Raw genomic sequence first — 19,928 nt, forward strand, 5'->3', positions numbered from 1 at the left:
TTTTATTTATAAAAATAGAATGTATTATCTAACTATATCCATAGTTATATTTTAACAAGTGTCTCAAACTCAACTATTCCTATTTCTCCTCCTGGTAGCAAGTTATTTTCGAATTAATTATTATTAATTATTCGAATTAATTCTTCTGGGTCTTCCAATTTTTTTTTTCCCCTCACAGTTTTCATCAGCTGTTTTTGCTCTGTATTTTGAGATACTTCTCTCACCTCCTCCTGACCACATATGCAAATTTCAAGACTGGGTATCCTCATCATTTTTCCTACTGGGTCTTTAAAAACATAAAACATAAAAGTCAATTCTTTCTATGTGGGTTAATTTTTGTTCATATTATTATTAGTTCCCTTCCAAAATGTCATTGCACTGAATTATACCTTTTGATAATTGGGTTATTCTGATAATATGTGAAATTCTCAAACTCATTCTCATTCTCTCTCTCTCCCTTTGTCTCTGTCTCTCTCTTATCTCCTAGGGCCCACATGTTAGTGCTGTGTTCCTGCTGTTGCTTATTCATCATTTTGTTTAATTTACGGGTACAGGACAAAAAGTTGTGATGGCTTACACGACAGCAAAATTGTCAGTACACTATATCATTAACATCATTCATGACAAGCTGTCCTATTGAGTGTGCAGTGGACAGTCAGGCATGTTTCCAGACCTCAACCAAGAAAAAGCCAGGAAAAGTTCAAGTGGTCCCTGGCACGGATAATATCAAGAGATCTCACTGGGCCTGTCCATAAGCCAGTGCCACTTTGTCTTATTGCCTGATTTTCACGGGACAAGTTTCTCTACGAATTCCTGATAGAAACTTCTAACAGAAATCAGAAGAGTGATAGCTTATATGAGGGACAGACTCATCTAAAGGAAATATGAGATAAATTTATGGTATAAAGGAAATGTTCTATAACTTGACTATAGGAGATATTTATATTTTTTAAAACTCATGAAATTTTATCCCTAATATCTGTAGATACTGCCATACATAAAACTTACCTGAAATAAATATTTTTTTCAAAAGAAACTGGAAAAAAACTGCTTATTTCTAGCCACCTAGAGATGACTTGAATGTTGTCATGTTTGTTATGAGCACTTGGGCTCTTTAAAAATTTATTTTTCATATTGTGTGTATTTGTGTGTGTTAGTATGTGACAGAGATATACAGAGGCAAAAAAACACAAAAACAAAAACAAAAACAAAAAACCCAGAAAAAAAATCTTAAACTTCTTTTCCAATTTGAAGTGAACTAACAACTTAGTAGTATATCTTTATGTTGAGGGCCTTTATTTGATAAGCCATATCATTCAGGGGTTCCCGTCATCCTGACTGCATACTTGCTCTTGTTTGCAGCTATATATATATTTTTTTCTCTTTTAAAATTTTAACTTTTTTTCCAGCACGCTAACATCTTCTTTACCAATGGGAAGGAAAGTGGCCTATTGCAGATACTCTCTCAAAAATTGCTTTTGAATTGTGCTGCCTCACATTTTTCTTGACATTTTATAGAATTCATTAATAACTTGGCTGTCTCCTTACATCATTCTGACTTATATTTAGAGACACAACTTGTAGTCCTTTGTAGACAGAACTGTATTTTAAACAAGAAAAATAAATGTGCAAAAAAAACCAATTTCTGATTAGAGACCCCCAAAACTGTTTAGCTATAATGTGACTACTTGCTTTAAACCTCTTGATGTAAGGGTGCCTTGATAGAACATAAGATGAAATAATAATAAGGAAGTTTATACTTTGTTGGTTTATATGTTTGTTTTTGTTTATTATGAATTTATCCTGAATTTATTGGAATTTATCCTTTGGAAATATTCTTACTTCTAACTATTTATTGCTTTGAATGTGAATAAATTTTATATTTATGAAAGACAAATTTCTATTTAGCAACACTAACACTTCCTCAAAATGATGAGCATCCAAAAGGACCTGATAGGCTCATACATTTGAGATGAATGATTTGAGAGTTTTTTCCCTATATCAGAAATTATAAATAGTTTAAATTGATAAGATAATCTATTTTTTGTCAATATTTCCATATCACAGTTTCACTTTATTTTTTTAAGCTGGTGATACTTTATTATACAGAGAAACTGGCAAAGGACAGTTTCATTTTTGTCAAAGAATCTCCACCAAAAATGTCTAGTGATTCATCTGGTGAAGCAGTTAACATAATAAAATAGTTGGTATTTACTGAGTCCTTGCAATATTCCAGAGCTGTTAAACTAGATGCAAATGCCACCATAAAAACAGGAGTTTTCGGGGCGCCTGCATGGCTCACTGGGTTAAGTCTCTGCCTTCAGCTCAGGTCATGATCTCAGAGTCCTGGGATTGAGCCCCGCATCGGGCTCTCTGCTCAGCAGGGAGCCTGCTTTGCCCCCCTCTCTCTGTCTGCCTCTCTGCCTACTTGTGATCTCTGTGTGTCAAATAAATAAACAAAATCTTAAAAAAAAAAAAAAGAAAAAAACACAGGAGTTTTCATTAGGACCCAGACTTAGAAAAGATCCCCCTTCAAAGACTCAATCTTGCACAGACTGAGGACCCCCATTTCTAGAAGTTCAAAAACCTCCTTTCTTACCTCGAGAATGTCCATCATCCTCCTCAACTCCTGACCTCTCCAGTTCTAGTAAAAAACCAGAAACTTTAAGAGGTTCAAATTGAGGCCATCTTGTTTAGTGAGTCCTTTCATTCTCCCTGGTGTTCCTACACCCAGGTGCACCATATACTTCTCCAACAACTTTACCTGCTCCTGGATTTTTCTGTGTTTTGCAAATAATTTCATAACTTTGCTGTCTCCTCTGAATGCTAATGAGCTCCAAGGCCCAGAGAGCAGAGCTGCATATGATCAGCATCAGGACCAACTTCTTCTCATTATGATTTTTCTAAAGATTTACCCACTTAGGGCAGATTTCTTTTAGGTATGATGAAAGACTAGGAGTCAAATCATTGGCCTTGAGGAAACAGGAATATGATTGGTCTTCTAATTCAATCACTGGGCAGTTGGCTGCTGTAGTAGTCCTTCATAAGTTTCTACAGGTCTTCAGGGGTCCCTGGTTTGGGCTCTGATTTTGCAAGAACATCAGTAATTTTCTTCTTCTCCTCCTTGTCCTGGTGTCATCTTCTTTTGTTTCCTTTGGTTGTATCAAGAAACATTTTTAGGCTGTTTAGTTTTCTTTGACACTGCAGGAGCTGGAGCTGTCTCCTGCTGCATTATTTCTGGACCTCCTCCTCTTCCACTATCTGATGTTTCTGAGCTGCCAGCTGCTCCTGCAGGCTGGTTCTCCCACCACTCATCTACAAGATTGTCTGCCATCTCCAGGTAGGACTATTGTGAGCAGACCACCAAGGGAAAGTGGACAATGGCAGGTATTCTCCCTGGCTCCAAGCCCAGAGGCCAGCATTGGCAGCCAGCACAAGGAGCCTCTCCTCAAATGAGGTCGCCTCTGCCCACAGTTTCAGTTTAACTGCAACATTTTAGTAGGAGACTTTTAGGTAAAAAAACACCGAGGAAGTAATTGACAAATGATTCCCCATAAATTTTCAAATATTCTCCTACCCACTTAAATGAAAGGAGACTGTGTCGCACCTTACAGAATATCTAACTTCCATTAGTAAAATATTGTTGTCCTCTGCAAATACTGTGTAGTACTAGTGCCCAGAGACTAAGATAATGGAAGCTTTACCATAGAAAAGCTGACATTATATTTATCATTATATTTATCAGAGACATTATATTTATCCACATTTATTTATTATATTCTTTATACAGAGAGTATACAGATATTAAGTGTAGTGGTGTTGGTTCTAAATAGTTTTTTTAATTCTGTTTTTCACTTCTCTATTAGCATTATAGCGCTACAAGAAGAAAAAAAGAATCTGACAGCTACATTATGGAGTTATGCAAATTACTTACCACAAACTAAGCTAAATAGCAGACACTTTTATACAAGGGGAAAATGTTCCTAAGCAGGTGCACCAGAATTCTTTCACCACTGTCAAAAACCAAACCCTGCGAACTCTTTCTTGAATTAATTTAGAATAATTTCTTCTAAATATAGAAGTCTTCATCTAGACTATCAACTTATAGTGGCCTTCTAAATGCCAAGCAAACATTCTTTATTATACTTCTTATCTGATTGTATGCAAACAATTAACTGAAAAGAAATTCCTTCCACAGTATGTTTCAAAGATTTTTAGTGCTAGCCATTTAACAATGTTTGAGTTCAAACTGTTTTTTTTTTTTTTTTCCCTCTTCAATCACTATTTGGCTATCTCGCACTTGTGTATTAAATAAAAGTTAGTATCTACTTCTAATTTTTTGTGTTCTTCTTCAGCATGCTCCCTGGCCTTATAATATGATACAAAATAAATTAGACTTCATCGATTTCCATTGTAATCATAGCCATTGTGTAGCCTTCATCATTACATTTGGCATTTGCTTTCTATTCCCTTCTAGGTAAATAATGACAATATTTCCATTTTTTTTTAATAAGTTCTCAAAAAAAGGCAACCTTGTGCTTTTCTAACAAGCCTATTCAAACTCGACTTGTTTAACCAACGCTTTAAAAATTAATGTAAACTAATTTGACTGATAAAATATACTTTGTTTCAAGATAAAACGTACTTTGTCCAGGATTTTGACTGCTTTTTCATTCTGGTAGTAGAATTGAAGGAGAATGATCACTGCCCATAAGAAATTTGTTTAAAAGAAAAAGCTGAGATGTCTTTCAACAGAAGAATGTATAAAGAAGATGTGGTCCATATATACAATGGAATCACCTAGCCATCAGAAAGGATGAATACCCAACTTTTGTATCAACATGGGTGGGACTGGAGGAGATTATGCTGAGTGAAATAAGTCAAGCAGAGACAGAATGTTATCATATGATTTCGCTTACTTGTGGAACATAAGGAATAGCATGGAATTCATTAGGAGAACGAAGGGAAAAATGAAAGGGCGGAAACCAGAGGGGGAGATGAACCATGAGAGACTGTGAACTCCGAGAAACAAACTGAGGGTTTTAGAGGGAAGGGTAGGGGGGGATGAGTTGGCCCAGTGATAGGTATTAAGGACAGCATGTATTACATAGAACATTGGGTATTATATGTAAACAATGAATCTTAGAACACTATGTCAAACAGTAATGATGTACTATATGGTGACTAATATAACATAATAAAAAATAATAATTAAAAAAACTGATTACAGAAACATGAATATTTGAGACTGGGCTATACAGATTTTCCTTCCCAAAAGGTAAGAGCTCAACAAATATTTAAGTATCAAAAAGAAAGCCTAATTATAAAGTAGGTGTGGAGAAAACTGGCTTAATTTAAGGGGAAAAATATCTGAATTATTTAATAACTACATCTTATATTGTTAGATAGGTAACATGACCAGAAACACATTTAAGTTTCTTATCACATATATTTAAATAAACAAAATTGTTTTTAAAAACTCAACTCTTAAATCCTAAAAACAAATCAAATGTTAGGAAACTAAGAGTCCAAGGTTTAAAAGATCCTATGATGCTACAAAAGTTGGGTATTCATGGACGGGACTGGAAGAGATTATGCTGAGTGAAATAAGTCAAGCAGAGAGAGTCAATTATCATATGGTTTCACTTATCTGTGGAGCATAACAAATAGCATGGAGGACATGGGGACTTAGAGTGGAGAAGGGAGTTGGGGGAAATTGGAAGGGGAGGTGAACCATGAGAGACTATGGACTCTGAAAAACAATCTGAGGGTTTTGAAGGGACGGGGGGTGGGAGGTTGGGGTACCAGGTGGTGGGTATTATAGAGGGCACGGATTGCATGGAGCACGGGGTGTGGTGCAAAAATAATGAATACTGTTACGCTGGAAATAAAAAAAAAAAAAAAAAAAAAAAGATCCTATGAATGTCCTTAGTGTTTAAGATTATGTTTATTTAAACCCCCAAAACTTTTCAATATGTTTTGTAGAAAAGAAATCCATTATTTGTACTGATATAGAAAAAAGTAGTGCCATGTGCATCATTCCTCAGTAGTGGATGTTATGAATTAAACTAATGAATGAAGCTACATATGTGAAAACTAATTTGGACAAATAGTGCCTAGTTCATTACTATTCATCGCAACTGGTGTTTTAATATTTTTTCTTTTCTTTTTTTTTTAAGATTTTATTTATTTATTTGACAGAGAGAGAGAGATCACAAGTAGGCAGAGAGGCAGGAGGTAGGGGGGGAGCAGGCCCCCTGCTAAGCAGAGAGCCTGATTTGGGGCTGGATCCCAGGATCCTGAGATCATGACCTGAGCCGAAGGCGGAGGTTTTAACCCACTAAGTCACCCAGGTACCCCACATCTTTTCTTTTCAATTGTGACTTTATTTTGTAACAGTTGCTGATAAAAATAAATAAATGAATACATATTTAGAAAAGTAGAAATAAAAATGACAAATATATTGTTAAATGTTCAACACCCATAGTATCAAAGATGTTAAATAAGACAACCAAAATTCACTTTCCTCTGAGCAAATTAATAAATTATTGAAAGTATCCATTTCTTGGGGCACCTGGGTGGCTCAGAGGGTTAAGCCTCTGCCTTCAGCTCAGGTCATGGTCTCAGGGTCCTGGGATGTAGCCCTGCATCAGGCTCTCTGCTCAGTGGGAAGCCTGCTTCCTCCTCTCTCTCTGCCTGCCTCTCTGCCTACTTGTGATCTCTCTCTGTCAAATAAATAAATAATCTTTAAAAAAAAAAAGAAAGTATCAATTTCTTATATATATTGTTGATGGTGTATATGTACACTCTTACAGACTCAAAGGACAGTATAGGCAACCATGTAATGTACATCAAAACCCTTTACGATGTACACATAAGGTGATCTCACTGCTAGGAATTTATATCAAGAAATAATATTCATAGCACTTTTTGTTTATTACAGTACAAATATGGACCCATACTTTTAAAATTCTGCCAATAGATCTGTCAAATAAACCATGGTACATGCATAAAATTAAAAACAGTGTAGCCACTAAATAGGAAAAAATATTTAAGGATATTGAAAGATGTTCACAAATTAAAATTAAATACAAAACAACACGATATGAAACTGGGCAGAAAGAGTTAACATAGCAGGCCTACCTTTTATTCTTTGAAAGGTTTATTTATGAAATTGTCTCAGCTGACATCTGAGAATTTAGATTTCAGGAGATTTCCCAACACCATTAACTGAGAAGAGTGGCTCATTGTACATAAACTATGCAAAAAATAGAGTTTATACTAAACACCTGCTTTTCTTCTGGGAGTCTGAAATTTAGTTATATACCCACAGAGGGTACCTACATGATCAACACCCAATAAAAACTCTGGGCATCGACTCTGTTACAGACTTGCCTGGTTGGCAATCTTTCACATGTGCCATATTACAATTCACTGTTGAAGAATTTAAGTATGTTCTGTAGGACTCCACTAAGAAAGGAAACTTGAAGCTTGCACCTGGACTTCCCAGATTCTGCCTGTGAGCCTTTTCCCTTTGCTGATTTTGCTTTGTACCTTTTCATGAAATAATCGTAGTCTGGAGAACGACCATATATTGAGTCATCAGAATTCTCCTAGTGAGTCATAAAACCTGGGGGTGTTGGTAACCCTTCTCACAGAAATACATTTTTTGAGTATATAAGTAAATACTTATAAATGAGTAAGAAAAAACAATATACTAAGAATATGAGTCCTGGATCATACTTGTTCTTAATCTTAATCATCAGTATTGCTATCCTGTCTACAATGGGCTTGTCTTACTTCTGTAATTTTTTTTAACATAGTTATTTAAATGATTGAATTTCTTTCTTGATCTCAGAATTAAAATAAGAACCCTAAAATAAAGATAGCAACTGCTTATGCTTAAAAAAAAAAAAAAACTAAAATAAAATAAAATGAGAACCCTAGGACAAATGTAACATTTCTGAAAGTTACAGTATAATTTTGGTAATGAAATAGATGGTGAATACTAAATATGTAGAAACAAGATGTGGAGTAAATTTTATTATGGTGACAAACATGCAAAATACTATTAATTTTATCACTGCTTTCATAACACGTCACCATTTTCTAGGATATATAAAATTATCATACTGTTAGCTTGCTATTTACCACCTTCACAAACTAAACAAATTAAATTTGGATCAAAAGTCAACCTGGGGCACCTGGGTGGCTCAGTGGGTTAAGCCTCTGCCTTTGGCGCAGGTCATGATCTCTGGGTCCTGGGATCAAGCCCCATGTGGGGCTCTCTGCTCAGTGGGGAGCCTGCTTCCCCCCCCTCTGCCTGCCTCTCTGCCTACTTGTGATCTCTCTCTGTCAAATAAATAAATATATATTTTTTAAGTCAACCCGGTTTTGCATTTGATACTCAAAAAATTTCAGTATGCAGCATGCATTTTAACATTTTCTAATTTTAGCTTCCTCATGGAACTTGTTTCTCAAGAGTAATTTCTGTTGAGGTGTGAAGTGTTACTCATTTGTGTACTCGTTATTTACTCATCCTTCACTTATTTATGGTGTACAATGGGGCAAAAAACTTAGAAAATAATTAAATAGACACACAACTGAACAAATTTACAAATATTGGTTAATTTGTTTTTAATGAAAACTGTAGAAAATTTTAAAATATTGTGTTTAATCTATTTGCAAGCTGCAAATCTATATCTATATAATTTCTCTATTGTATCACCTAACAATAAAACATGATTATTTCCACTTCAAGTGAATACATTGCAGTGCTCAAGTCTAAATTTTTGTTCTTTGACCAAGAATTCATAAATTTCAAGTCATTGAAATATTTCACCTACAAATTTTGTTGTTGTTATTTTTCTGTATCAGAATTAGGGAATTAGGTGAATTTTGTAGGACTGATGAATCATAGACCTGTACCCCTGAAACAAATAATACAGTATATGTTAAATTTTAAAAAAAGAATTAGGGCATTAGGGAACACAGGTTTAGATTTAGTTTAGTTTGGTTCTTGGTGCAAATGGAAAAAGATGCTAATGTGTATATTCAGAGATATAGAAAGTATCATTCTCAAAAATTTAAGAGCTCAAATTTTAAAAGTCCTCATTAATATAGACAGTTTTCCTTGTAAAATGATTGTGTAATGCCTCAGATGTCATAAAGCAGAAATTTAGGAAAGAGAAAATTCCAGTTAAGCATCTATATTTCATAATTTTAAAAATACATTAAATAAAATTTGACCATATTTATCCTTTCTTTTCCTTGAGGATTACTTTCTTTTTCAAATATATATACATAACTAACCTAAATGACATACTTTGCATTTCAAAGTACAAATTTTTACATGTTAAAATGTAGTTCTTATCTGGTACATAGCAAGAAGATTATCATTTTTACTGTTATTTATATGGGGTTGTTAAGATTTTGGGGTTTTGATGGGGTACTTTGAAAGGAAACTAGAGAGAATGTTTCCTTTCTATGTTTAAAGCTGTCATTGAGGTTTCCTACCCCTTTCATTTAATAGAAATTTCTGGGGCACTCTATTGTTTAATGTCTCTGGTGAAATCACACACTCTTCAGTGCTTGACTGTTTATTTGGTTTGGCTGCCACTGTGGGAACAATTTAGACTGTTTGAAGAATGTGCTCAAAATAATGAGAATGACTGACAGCTGAGTGAGATTAAAAATCCCATAAAAGAAAAAGAAAGGTGAAATGCATTTTTTATAACTTTAGGCTTTTACTTCCTTTTTTTTCTTCTTACATTTTGAACTGTTATATACTGAATTCTCATTTAGTCCTTAATTAGTGGGATTCTTATCTTAGGTGAGAGAAGCCAAATTTTGAAGAAATATTATGCTTTTTTATCCTTGTTTCAATGGCAAAATATTGATGGTTTTTATTATAATAGTAACTTACCAAATAGTTGTTTATCCATTTATTTAAAACAAAAATACACCAAAATTTCAAGAAGTAGATTTTACATATTTCAGCTGATTTATTCTTCTTCAACGTTTATTTTTTTATTGGTAACAGAATTTCACAATGATATTTTTAGAATTTTTATATTATGATTTAGTCTGATATTCAAGAAGACTCCTGAAGTTCTCTCTCACTTTTATAGAGGTTCTGTTCCCAATGTTCCACCCCCTCAAAAATAAAAAGGAATAAATCACAGTGATGCATGGTGAAAATAATTTTTCACACTTTATACTAAAGCCAGGACAACATGGGATGATGACTGATAACTGGGCTGAAGTTCCAGCTAAACTAATAAATATTTCTTTTACCAAGTGTTGACTTATAACGTATTTCCTTTGGAAACATTGTAAGAATAAATACTTACTTAAGGATAATATTTACATATTAAGTCTCCTGAAACTAATAAATCTGTCTCTCATCTCTCCTTCCACTGTTTCCCCACTTCTTGAGTGACACCTGCTCTGCAAGAGGGCAACACATGTACTGAGCTGATTGAAGCCCCCTTCTGACAAGCAGCATGATTGTAAATAGTTACAAATCCAATGCTAATAAGACAGCCCTCAATTTATCTCATCCTTTGGAAGGGACCAAAGTAAACATGGCCATGTCAAAAAATCCACTTAAAATTGCACTTACAATTGAACAACAACAACAACAAAAATAAATAAAATATCTGGGAATAAATTTAACCAAGGAGGTAAAAGACCTGTACTTTGGTGGAAAAAAAAAAAACAAAAAACAAAAACTATAAAACACTGATGGAAGACATTAAAGGTGACACAAACATATGGAAAGGTACTCCATGTTCATGAATTGGAAGAACAAATATTGTTAAAACAAATGTACTATCCAAAACAATCTACAGATTTAATACAATCCCCATCAAAATACCAACAACACTTTTCATAGAACTAGAACAAATAATACTAAAATTTGTATGGAACCACAAAAAAACCCAAAAGTGAAAGCAAATTTGTAAAACAAGAACAAGGGGCACTCAGGTGGCTAAGTGCCTCTGCCTTTGGCTCAGGTCATGACCTCAGGGTTCTGGCATCCAGCTCCACTTTGGGTTCTCTGCTCAGTGGGGAGCCTGCTTCCTCCTCTCTCTGCCTGCCTCTCTGCCTACTTGTGATCTCTGTCGAGTAAATAAATAAATTCTTAAAAAAAAGAAAGAAAGAAAAACAAGAACAACGTGGGAGATAGTGCTATCCTAGATTTCAAGATATACCACAGACCTACAGTAATTAAAATAGTAGTGTACTGGCATAAAAATAAACACATAGACCAATGAAGGAGAATAGAATGGCCCAGAAATAAACCCATGACTATCTGGTCAGTTAATCTATAATAAAGGAGGCAAGAATATACAATGAGACAAAGACAGTTTCCTCAACAAATCATGCTGGGAAAACTGGACAGCTACGTGCAAAGGCGTGAGAGTAAATGACTTTCTTACACCAAATGGATTAAAGACCTAAATGAGAGATGTGAATCCATAAAATTTGTAAGAGAAACCATAAGGAGTATTTTTTTTTTACATTAGCCGTAACAGTATTTTTCTAGATATCTCTCCTCAGGCAAGGGAAACAAAACAAAACTAAGCTAGTGGGACAACTTTTGCACAATGAAGGAAACCATCAACAAAATGACAAGGGAACCTACTGAATGGGAAAAGATATTTGCAAATAATATATCTGATAAAGGGTTAATATCCAACATATATAAAAACTCATACAACTTAATAGCAAAAAGTCCCCAAATAGTTCAATTAAAAAATGGGTAGAAGACATGAACATTTTTCTTTCTTTTTTTTTTTTTTTGAGATTTTGTTTATTTATTTGACAGACAGAGATCACAAGTAGGCAGAGAGGCAGGCAGAGAGAGAGAGAGGGGGAAGCAGTCTCCCTGCTGAGCAGAGAGCCCGATGCGGGCTCGATCCCAGGACTCTGGGATCATGAACAAAAAGGCAGAGGCTTAACCCACTGAGCCACCCAAGTGCCCCAAACATTTTACATTATACTATACATCTGAAACTAATATAAAACTGCATGCTAATTATACTTCAATTAAAAAAAAATCCAGTGGCTCAAAATTCTCCTTTATTCATATGTATATGCATAAACCTAGAAATCATCCTTGATTTTTCCCTGTCATATTCCTAATTAATTACTAAGTCCTGTCAATTCTCTCTAAATTTCTTCTGAAATCAAGCACACTTTTTCCCACTCCTAGTAGTAGTATTTTGGACTAAACTGCAATAATCTCTTATCTGTTTTATAGCATCACACAACCAACTTCTCTCCTTGATTCCACTTTTTTTACTTTATAGTTAACTTCCCAAACCACATTAGATTAATATTGTTACAAACATATATCCAGTGTTCTCCATTCGCATAGGATGTAGAGAGGAGAAAAGAATGTTCCTTCCACTATAACACTGAGAAAAGAAATGGATAACAAGATATAATTTTATTGAGTCAATCAGGGAATTGGGATCATAAAACAATTAAATAATCTGAATTTCAAGGGGACCAGAATCCTTTAAGGAGAAATGGGACAGTGAACAGATTTAACATACAAGAGGGTAAGAAGAAACTGAATTATATGCTAAAGATCAAATCTGGGTTAAATTTTTAGTCTAGAATGCCCTGGAGCCCCAGACACAAGGAGAATTCTCATACTTTTATAATATCTTTTCCTTGAGCTTCCATTGAATGTTCAGAAGAAAGATTAGGGGCAGGGAACAAAGACCAGAGAGAGCCTACATTGCTGATGTAGTCACACAAGAAAATACCAGCAGGCAAGGACATGGCTGGTGACAAGATATAAACCTTAGGGGGAGGGACACAAACCTACTGCTCTCCTCTCCCCCTGACTACATTGGTTTTCCAGTCATATTTAACTTCCTTCAATTGTTTGCATGTCCCATATTGTCTCTTATTGTAAGATTTCTGCAGATGTCATTTCCTCTGCCTAGGAGATTCCTACCCACTCTCTTTTCCTGAGTAATTTGTTTGCTAATTCTTTAAATATATACTTAATTTTGATGATACTTCCATTAGTAAGTCTTCAGTGCCTAATTTCATCATTTTATAGGGGAGAAAAGTTAAACTTTCCCTCTACTCTTCTAGGTTCTTGGCTGAGACCCTCCTGAAGTAAAAAGATTAACAGGAGAAAAACAAACAACTATGTATTTACTAGAGAGCACCAAAAAGACATGAGATTCAAAGCAATAACCAAAGCAGGAAGATTTTACTCATTTACATTTTATACATTTAACTATATACTTTAATTTAATGTAATTAAATTGAAATTTTAAAAAGAGATTGTGAAGAATTGACAAAGGGTTCTGGGATAGGAATAGTAAAATTAGGTGACAAGGTTTGTTTATATAACCTTTTCAGTCCCTAAATTCCAACTTCCTGGTGATAAGGATGCCTTCTACATTCCTGGTACAGGGAATCCTGGCATATGGGAGATTGATCTCGTGAATTCAGGAAGAAAAATGTGGGTCAGAGTATTCTTCTCGTCCTGGGTATTTCTCAGGTACCTTTAATGCAAATTAATTAATATTCCCATATGACATAATTTGGGGTGATATATTCTGAACCCCTCTATTTCCTACCCAAAGGTTTAATTATGTGCCTTGGATACTTCATTTTTCATACTACTTTATACACTTTGCTATGTTTACTCAAGTGGACAGTTCTTTCTAGATTCTAAGCTTCCTGAAAACAGAGACCAACTCCATCTTGTACAAATTTGTATAACTAGGACCTAGAACCCCAAAATATATATCTATATATACATATATATGTGTGTGTGTGTGTGTGTGTGTGTATATATATAAATATATATATATATATATATATATATATTATGTGTACTATTGGATGAATAAAAAGCCAATACAGGTTGTTTTGTTTTGTTTTGTTTTGTTATTTTGTAGAACAATTACATGTATATACTTCAATGCAACACACACTGTGTTCTTGCTGGACCTCATATCTAGCCACAATGACTTTATTTTTTACATCATTTCTAGGGTTTTTCAGATTCTTAAAATATACTCTGCCTATTAAGTGTGTTTTGTAATAAAAATACTGTATTTTAAAAATAAACATTCAGCAATAACTGTTCTGAAGCCTCTCTCTGCCAATCAAAATAGCATGCAAATATAAAGGCTGGCTATCAACACTAGTAGCTCTGCTTCCCATTAAGACTTTTTATTTACAATGGTAGCTTACATTGGGGGGAGAATGCTAGCCAGCAGTTGAGGACACATATTTGATCATATGTATATGCAGAAACAAATATCGTAGAAGAAATGCAAGGCATTTTAAATTGGGAAGAGAAGTCAATTATCATCCTGAAAAACTGAAGTAGCCAAATTTCATTTATCATCATAGTTGTATTGTATTTAGTGAACTATATCTGTATAATAAAAATTAATGGTCCATTCCAAGAAAAAGCACATATAATAGCTTACCCATAATACTTGGTTTAAAGGTATAACAGATTCTTGGGATCGGGGCCTGGAGAGGGCAGACGTATGTATTTTATACTTTCATTGTGACATAGAACCCATTTTAAGAGAAAAGTGCAGAGTGATACATACATTTGATATATTCCAATATTGATTTCATTACAGTTTCTATAAGAGAATTTTCTTTTAATTTTTTATTTTTTATAAATATATATTTTTATCCCCAGGGGTACAGGTCTGTGAATCACCAGGTTTACACACTTCACAGCACTCACCAAAGCACATACCCTCCCCAATGTCCATAATCCCACCCTCTTCTCCCAAACTCCCTCCCCCCAGCAACCCTCAGTTTGTTTTGTGAGATTAAGAGTCACTTATGGTTTGTCTCCCTCCCAATCCCATCTTGTTTCATTTATTCTTCTCCTACCCACTTCTAGTGAAAAAATTTTCAGTATTTTTTTCTACATCTACTTAAACTTGAGTCAAAGGATATAAATATTTTTTTTTCTTAACTGTGCTAGATTAATAACTCCTGTTAATCTTTTCCTGTTCTGCTGCACCATAGGGTGCAATGCAGAACATATCTAACAACTCCCAGGACCTTTTGGACATCAGGTGATGTCCTTTTGCTGGTTAGAAGAACAACTACTTAGAGACTCTGTGAGTTCCAGGATCAAACTATCATGTAGGACAGAACTCTAAGTTAGAATCATCTTCCTTATGATTTAAATAACCTTTCCCTTCCTGCTTCTCTAGTTTCTCACCAGAAGTCCTACTGATATCTGAAAATTGAAGGAGCATCTCTTCAAAAGCATCTCTAATTTGTTGTCAACATGAAACCTTGTCTCATAATAGATCAATCTTCCAACTCACTGAAGTTTACATTTGCTAATTATATGTTACCTTTAATATTATTGATCATTTTTTCAGTATTTCATTTGTAACCAAGTTGACTTAAATATAGCTAAAGCCAAGATCGTTTTTAATACAAAAGCAACTTGTAGATACAAAATTGGTCTTTTTAAGGTCTTTATAGCCTGTCCAGCAATCCTTGAATTCTTTCTTATATGTTCTTGAATTCTTTCTTATATGGGAGCCCATATAAGGCTTTTTATTTTATTACTGTTTCATTTCACATTTAGATGATGGCTTTGAGCTTGAAAGGATTCTAGCATTGCCATTTTCTGAGATTCAACTTATACTTTATACTTTGGACAAAAATCATTTCCTTTAAAAGATTGTTTAGTTTTCTACTCATCATTAATTATCAATAAAAGACAATTTTCAAAACAAAAGCCTTTATAGTCTTTTTTTTTTAAGAGAAATATTTGTGTTTTAAAAAAATAAACCAGAGTACTGGTCTTATTAACTGCAAAAAGACTGTTAATATTTCTGATTCTTAGATAAGCCTGGAGGATACTCAGCATATAGAGATGGCCTAGTCTTCCATTTACACGAAGGTATTTAATAATAAATATAAAGTTTAATGCCTTGAGAGCAGTTTTTCCTTAGAGTAAAAAAGATAAATAATAATAAAATCATATACTCAATGCTGATCAAATTAAATAAAAACACTGATTTAAAAGAGAAATGGTGGGGTGCCTGGGTGGCTTCAGTGGGTTAAAGCCTCTGCGGAGCCCTGCATGGGGCTCTCTGCTCATCAGGGAGCCTGCTTCCCCCTTCTCTCTCCGCCTGCTTCTCTGCTTACTTGTGAACTCCATCTGTCAAATAAATAAATTTTTATAAATCTTAAAAAAATAAAAAGTAAAAGAGAAATGGTGGTAGAATTAGACCAATTTTTAAAAAATATACCAAATTTTAATATGATAATAATTGTGGTAATATGACAATGGCTTGCCTTTTAATTTGGCTTTGTGCTGCCCCTGACTGTTCACAAAAACATGAATACAGGCTGCCTTTGAGAGTTATAAGGAAAACGTCTCAAAGAATGTTGTTTTTAAGACATTTTTCAAAATGTTCCTAGTTAAAACAAAAGGACAACCAAGAAAAGTATATATGTGTATCACTTCTTCATATCTTCAATAACAGAGTGAATCAGTTTATTTACTAGTGAAGAGCATTCCTTTCCATATTTCAAGGTCAAGTGTATTTTTGTAAACCAGAAATATGTTTCTTGTGCTGCATCACTGTGAATTAGTAGCAATAAAATCTTTAAGAAAAGAATACGTTTTCTCTTATATGTTGAGGGAATGATCAACTAAAAAGAAAATGTCAATGTAGACAAAATGCTAAAGCCAAATAGGATAAAAGGAAAGTTGCAAAAGTGTCTCTAATTTGTTGTCAACATACATCTGCATGGTAGAGATTTGTGATATGGAGGCATGTTACACTTCCTGTAATGATTTTTATATACTCTAGTAACTGACACACATAAAAGCAAAATGAATTTTTTTTTTTTTTTAAGAGATATCCATTACATTATTGGCAGGTATAAATAAGAAACACATGAATTTATGAAATATATTCTTTCAATAGTGTCCATGATTATCCTTTCCTACCTCCTTGGTGCCCCTCAGACATAAATGCCTAAAGTTTTAAATAACCATACTATTAGGGGTCCTATGAGAGTCGTTCTCCAGAGTCTGTATTTGTTCCTGGGTCCAGAGATTTATCTTTCCTAGCCAAATGTGCTTTATCTAATTTGTTCTATTTGTTCCATCATCTCATGCATTCTCTTTTTTTTTAAGTTTTAATGGCACACTTTAAGAAACCCCGTTATAACCCTCTTGAGATGGCTCCTCTTGCATGAATCCATTAGTTTATGCTGGGTGTATGCCTTCGGCAGGGACTTTCCTTTTCTCGGGCCTCCCCTCCCTGACCTCCTCTCAACTCTTGCCTCCACCTCATAGACTTCATTTGTTTCAGAATCATCAAACAGAATGAGATTAAACTTGGGAAATCTATTCAGAGATTGCAAATAAATTAAGAAATCTGCCTTGAACTGGCCAATTTCTGAGGGTCATTTTTGAGAAACTGTTTACTCTTCTCCATTCTAGGGGCCACAAGAGTACCTGAGTCTTCCATGGTAGTATCAGATTATAATATCATTTTTGATAGATTTTATACTGTGTTCTCATCATTTTGATGCATTTGTTCATTTTCTTTATATTGGAAATCATATTTTCTTATTTGAGAGTTATGAATAATTTCAGAAAAGCAGATAAGAAAAAGTTTTGGCAGGTAAAAGACTCCAAATTTCAATTTTCCACAGTAAAACTATGTTATCATTTAAAAAAAGAAATAATAAAAAAGAAATAATACGAAAGTGTTCAAGTTGTGTCAGTAATTTTAAAGGGAAATAAAGAAACTTGAAAATGTTAGGTATTATAATTGTTACAGATATATTAATCACTGCTCTTATTTTGAGTAGTCTTTCATTTGTACTATTCAAATTAATCTTTTAAATTCCTGGTCAAGGAGAGTGCATTTACTGATCTTGAAAAAGTTTATTCAACCATCATATAATTTACTAATTATCTACTCTTTATCAGAAACTAATTAATTTTTTAAAAGATTTTATTTATTTATTTGACAGAGAGAGATCACAAGTAGGCAGAGAGGCAGGCAGAGAGAGAGGAAGAGAAGCAGGATCTTTGCTGAGCAGAGGGCCCCACGAGGGGCATGATCGCAGGACCCTGAGATCATGACCTGAGCTGAAGGCAGAGGCTTTAACCCACTGAGCCACCCAGGTCCCCCAGAGACTAATTAATTTTAATAGCTTTCTACCAAACAGTATCTAGCCACTTTGTCTCTTTGTGTAAAAGAAGTTCAATGTTCAGTAAATTCAGCATCTAAAGATATCAAGACTTCTTAAAAACATTATATATAACTAGAAATAGACATATGGAGAAAATATATAAAATATACTGAAGTAAATTTCTTAAATTTTAAATAATTTTCCGATACACCATGACTGATGGAAAGCAACAGAAAGCTCAACATTTGCAAACACATTTCAATTCTGAAATTAAATGACTTGCATTTTCAAGTGGGTGAAGTTTTGTGGTGGGAAATTTATCTTTATTACAAGATAGGGCAGTGATTTCAAACCCAAATATGAGGAGTTCCTACAGCAAAGCAGATCGTTAAAACCTGCTTGTATGGGAGTTGTACTGTGTCTTGCAATCAGTACAGACATGTATTCGTACTTCAAACAACATTTTTTCAAAGGTACGTTGAAATTTATTTGGCAGATGGCTACTGCCAATAATAAAAGAAAGAAGCAGATCGATAACACTGAGCCTAAGATAGAGGAGTGTTTATAGGAAAAAGAGGACAGTGTTTGAAGGAGACATCTGGATTCAAATCCCCAAGTGTCAAACAATGGGTTATGTGATTCTGGGCAATTATTTAATCTTCCTTTTTCTTAGATTTGCCATATGTAGAATATGAACAATACAAATGAACTCAATAAGTATATGAGAGGATTATATGAAGTACCATGTGAAGGGATTGGCACCCAATTGATTTCTAATACATATTTGTTCCCTTCTTTCTAAGATCTACTCCTGAAGATATTAATTTAGATCAAAGAGAAGAGGTAAATATAAAAGTTACACAGACATCAAAATATGACTTCTGGATACATTTCATGTGGAATCAGATATATCACGAAAACTTCATGTACAGCACAAAATAATTCCTCTTCAACTTGAAAAGACCAAGGAAGAATCTGAAGAGATGAATGCTCTGGTCAACTGAAGCGAAGCAGGAAGTTTGGTAAGAACATTGTAACAGTTCTTCCTACAATCATCCATTTTTAAAGTATACAATGTGATAAAATATTATTAGAAAACAACACAAAGAAAACAAAGACAAAGTTTTCTAATATTATTAGAAAAAAAAACACAAATATTATCAGAAAACAATACAAAGAAAACACCACACATGGTATGTGGACATTTTTTTAAGCTTCTTAATCATTCATTTAAATGCTCAAATAGGGACGCCTGGGTGGCTCAGTTGGTTGAGCAGCTGCCTTCGGCTCAGGTCATGATCCCAGTGTCCGGGATCGAGTCCCACATCGGGCTCCTTGCTCAGCAGGGAGCCTGCTTCTCCCTCTGCCCCTGCCTGCCATTCTGTCTGCCTGTGCTCGCTCTCTCTCCCTCTCTCTCTCTGATAAATAAATAAAATCTTTGAAATAAATAAATAAATAAATAAATAAATAAATGCTCAAATAATGGTGGACCCATCTGTTGCTTTCTCATGCTGATTCCTTTTCTTCAAGTGTTTATTTTTCCAGCTTTATTGAGGTATGATTGACATCATACCTTCTCTTTGATCTAAAAACTGTATATATTTAGATTATACACCTTAAAAGAAATCACGCTGATATGTTTACTTTATGACTACAACACAACAATTCAGAGCCAAAGATTCTCACTCTAGATGTAAGAAAATCTAACTTTCCTCATCTGTTCTCCTGATTTGCTG

The 19,928-nt window shown here is 34.2% G+C and overlaps 1 pseudogene; it reads right to left on the minus strand.

Moving 5' to 3' along the window:
- Positions 1–2,515: 2,515 nt before the first annotated feature.
- Positions 2,516–3,334, minus strand: LOC116601073 (annotated as a pseudogene).
- Between the last annotated feature and the right edge of the window lie 16,594 nt (positions 3,335–19,928).

Source organism: Mustela erminea, chromosome 1, assembly GCF_009829155.1.
Source record: "Mustela erminea isolate mMusErm1 chromosome 1, mMusErm1.Pri, whole genome shotgun sequence".
In the NCBI taxonomy this organism is placed as follows: Eukaryota; Metazoa; Chordata; class Mammalia; order Carnivora; family Mustelidae; genus Mustela; species Mustela erminea.